The sequence below is a fragment of the Notechis scutatus genome, chromosome 5, assembly GCF_049901735.1.
Source record: "Notechis scutatus isolate UNSWTSFEM ecotype Mainland chromosome 5, rNotScu1.2, whole genome shotgun sequence".
NCBI classification, from domain to species: domain Eukaryota; kingdom Metazoa; phylum Chordata; class Lepidosauria; order Squamata; family Elapidae; genus Notechis; species Notechis scutatus.
In genome coordinates, this window is record NC_142013.1 from 107899061 (window position 1) to 107903358 (window position 4298).

The 4298-nt window shown below is 39.6% G+C and overlaps 1 long non-coding RNA gene across 1 annotated transcript; it reads right to left on the minus strand.

The window, feature by feature from the left end:
• Nucleotides 1-326: 326 nt before the first annotated feature.
• Nucleotides 327-2792, minus strand: LOC148130607 (uncharacterized). The gene is made up of 3 exons (XR_015750011.1): nucleotides 2717-2792; nucleotides 2140-2305; nucleotides 327-585 (listed from the first exon to the last, which is right to left on the minus strand). It is a non-coding gene; the product is annotated as an uncharacterized LOC148130607 (long non-coding RNA).
• Between the last annotated feature and the right edge of the window lie 1506 nt (nucleotides 2793-4298).

The window sequence follows — 4298 nt, forward strand, 5'->3', positions numbered from 1 at the left end:
GCAATTCCAAGAGTCTTCTGTTAAGTCTTTCGGCAGCTCAGAACACATGGTATCCCAGCAATGATTTCAGTTTATATTTAATTCATCCAATGATTTATATTTAGTCATTATTGGGGTAGACTTTTTATTTTCAGTTCGGGAGGAGGAGGAGGAGGAGGAGGAGGAGGAGGAGGAGGAGGAGGAGGAGGAGGAGGAGGAGGAGGAGGAGGAGGAGGAGGGGGAATGGGAGGAGGAGGAGGAGGAGGAGATAAGGAGGAAGAAGAAAAAGATGATGATGATGAAGAAGAAGACAAACAGGAGGAGGAGGAGGAGGAGGAGGAGGAGGAGGAGGAGGAGGAGGAGGAGGAGGAGGAGGAGGAGGAGGAGGAGGAGGAGGAGGAGCATATCAAAGTGAACGTTCATGTCCACTTTTTGGGATAAAGACTCTGTGTGAATGTCTCTCTTTTACTGTACTTCAATTTTTCCATTATTATTATTTTTTGCAACTCTCTTAAATTTGTCTGCTTCAAAATTCCAAGAGATGACACCATGAACATTTTTATTTCCCAAAGACTTCCCTCCCCCACAAGATCTAGAAACAAGAGTCTGTAGAATAATAGAGAAACATATATTAGAAAACAATATTGACAGCACCCTTGGGAGCTTTGTAAAAATGAAGTTCAATAACATCAGTAAAGAAACTCTAAATTAATTTTAAAGCCCTTATGCAAAACCTGAAGGTTGCTTTAAAAGGATGACAACTTTGAAGAAATTAAGAGAATGTCACCCCAGCAAAACCATTAGGCTACACAAGTGCTTTCATTACTTACAGTAAACAGTAGGTGACAATATTTAGAAGCATTATTATAACACTATCGAATTGTTTCTGCAGTCACAATATCATGGGTATTTAGTAATTCCTTGAATCATGATACCTTCAAAATATCCTGCTCATTATTGTTGTAGCCCGCCAGTAGCCAGCAGAGCTGGCAGTGGAGTTGGAGAGTGACGATTTTGAGGAGGAACATGGGCCAGTCCTGGAGTCTGGAGAAATCTCTGGTGAGTGCTCTGCATTGGAGGCAGAGGTGGGGCCAGGGCCATCTGACAGTTACCGGCTGCCTTCAGAGTTGGAGATCAGTAGGGCAGAAGAAGACCTGGAGCCTGTTCCCAGTGTGTGCATGCACAGAGCTGCCAGGAAAAGGAAACAGTAAAGGAACAAGAGTCGACTCGGGAGTAAAGGGTCAGGTGGAAAGTGAATGGCCCCTCCCACAGGGAATAAAGAGGAGTGAAAGGGGAGTGGTGTTTGCAGAAGACAATTAGTTCACTTCATTAGAGTGAAGATCTATTCCTGACTTTTTGCCAAATAATTGCTACTACAGTGTGGCGTTTGGAAGATATTATCCTGGCAACTCTCCAAGCCTGATAAAGGTCTGCAGTTATGAAACCTCACAAAAGATAGTTTGCTGGGACTTTTGCTGGATAGAAATTCCCTTTAACTTAAATAAAAGGGGTTTTATCGGGACGAGGAATCTACATCATGACTTTGGAAAGCCTAGGTCAAAACAATTCTCTAAAAACACGGGGAGTTTGGTTCCAGTCCTTTTAAACCAGAGTTTAAATTTAAATAGCATAATTCCAAATATTTTGGCTTAATGGTGATAAAGAGAGGATTGCATCAGGCAGAGATGTGTTTCTGGGAAATTTAAAAACAGCAACAACAACAACAACAACAACAACAACAACAACAACAATCCTTCTTTCACGACAAAAAAAATGGAGGGAAATGCAAATAACTTTAGACCAGAGGCACATCAATTCACATATTATTTCTGACATGTTCCAATTCTAAGGATATAGTTGGTTGCTTTGCATTGCATTTGGCTTTCAAGGCCAATCTTGGACGCAGTCAGTTGAGTTTTGAGTAACAACAGGGTCGCTGGAGTAAATTGTAGCAATATTTTTCTAACCTTGCAATGTCTTTTCATGATGATTATATGTGCACTACCAAATATGCAGCTGGCAAACTAATCATAATGAATCTGCTGTGCCCGAGCCAGAAAAGGGAGGGAAGAAGAAAGTTAAAAATGCATTATTGTGGAATAGTAAGGGGGGAAAACCAACTTTCAGGTTGAAAGGATTAGTTGGTGACATTATCATTACCTGAGGGACACCAAGTTGGGGACTCCTTTCATGTCCCAAGTAGTGAAGGATGGAGTGAAGGATGGGAGCTCACTGTGCCCTCATGGCAGCATTCAGATCTCAAACATGGGCTTGTTAACCTCCTTCATTTTGTCTCTTCACTTCCTTCAGTTTTTGAGCTAGAAGTCTTCTCAAAGCAAGAAAGCAGATTACTGCATTCAGGTTCTTAGTAAAATTGGTCAACAAGGAAGCAGTTTATATTATTCTTGGAGCATGGCTTTATTTGAAAGGGGAAATATGCCTGAGGAATTTCACATTTTAATACTGCCTACCTCTGTGGGCACATTACATTGCTTTAACTATTTGAGGACCATTGAGGTACTTTACTATCTGGAAATTCTAGGGCTGGTAGCTGTATTGAGAAATCATCCATCATCCCAGTGGAAGACAATAGGAAACATATGCTTCCATATATTTGTCAACAAACTTAGTCGCCAGAAGGCAAAGATAAGCTGGGTCCTTCCTTCCTTCTCCCTCTCTCTTTCCCTTCACTTCTCTTCCTTTCCTCTCCCCCCCTTCATTCCTATAGCATTCATACCATAATTGTTCTATCGCCAAGACAAAGCAGACTCGGATACCGGAGTTGAAATCAGCTCTTTATTAGCAACCAGAACTTCAACTAAAGTCGAGCCGCGGCAGCCCTTTTTATAGCATATAGCTTATGCGGCCAATCGGAACTAGTTGTTCTTAACCAATCGTTATGCTGTATTAACTAACCAATAGGAATGTAGTATTAGAAGTCTGTCTTTGAATACACTACACCAATAAATATCAAGTAAACTGAATATGAATGACTTCCTTTGTAATGACACTATAAATCCAGTTTGGTGCCAATCAATAAATAAACAAAAAAAAATTAACAATAAACATATACTTTAAATTTTATTGCATTGTAACTTTCATTTAGACACATTTTGAAATAAAATTAAACCCTGTATCCAGTGGAAAGTTTTAATTTTTTTCTCCTCTCCTTTCCTCCTCTTCCCCCCCACCTTTTCCATTTTCCTTTTTCCTCTTCATTTTTCTCTGCTTCTTTTTTCTTAATAACTTGGAGACCCCTTTTAGGCATCAGTAAATCTGGAACAACACCATTCAGGTTGTGTTGAGCCTGGAACATTCACTGCAGGAAGACTGTGGTTTTTAATCTATCTCTCAAATAATGCATTCTGGTACATTCTGGTACACTGAGCATGACTGCTTACAGCATTGCAGGCAAGAGGCAGGAAGTGTGCCCAACTTCACACTTTCCGAGAAGATAAAGTATGCCCCAATTCAATTTTCCCCATGTTGCTTGGCTCCCACAATTGTCACACATCTTCCATTGCAAAGGAGAGGCAGAAAATATTAGCCCTTCCCTGGATGTTAATTTATTGTTCTAAAGAGGTTAAGAAAGTCAATCTGGACATACCACATTGGCCAGAATGCAAATCAGCCATGCTATACAATGCCTCTTTATTAGGCCAATATGAGAACTGAGTTTAAACAGCTAGGTGCATTTTTCCCCTCCCATCTAGATTGCAACTCTTCTACCAGTAATAAAAAGTCATTCTACATTTCCACCCAATCGTTACCGTAATTTGCATTTTCCAAGTTGCTTGCAATTCCAAGGAATCCCGGTTTCTTGATTTATTTTTGCCTGATAAAGTGAATGTCAGAGTAATCTATTTAGTCATTTGCAAACAGAGTGTAATTTGCTTGGCAACGGCATCGTATATGGCCGAGAAAAGAAAAGAAAAATCATATTTGCTATCAACTTCTCATACTGTTCTAATTATATCTGGTCAGCATTGCCCTTTTTCTCCTTTTATGGCTATTTCCCATTTTAAGCAGGCAGCAAATGATGAATCACCCTTCCGACAAATAATGATAATAATAATAAAAAAACATAGTTGTTTACAGAAGTTGTGTACTTTAATTAATCTGCTCGAAACAATCTGTGTCTTCAAAACAATAAATAATTCATCCTGGCACCAAAGAAATTGTTTGCTTTTCTTTTTAAAGTTTGGCTCCCTGTTTATTAAATTTCAGCATAAGGTGTTTGCTTTGAAAGGCCTTTTCTTACCTGACTAGTTTCCCAAAACATTGTTCTTCTTGCTATATACATGATGATTATCAAGCTT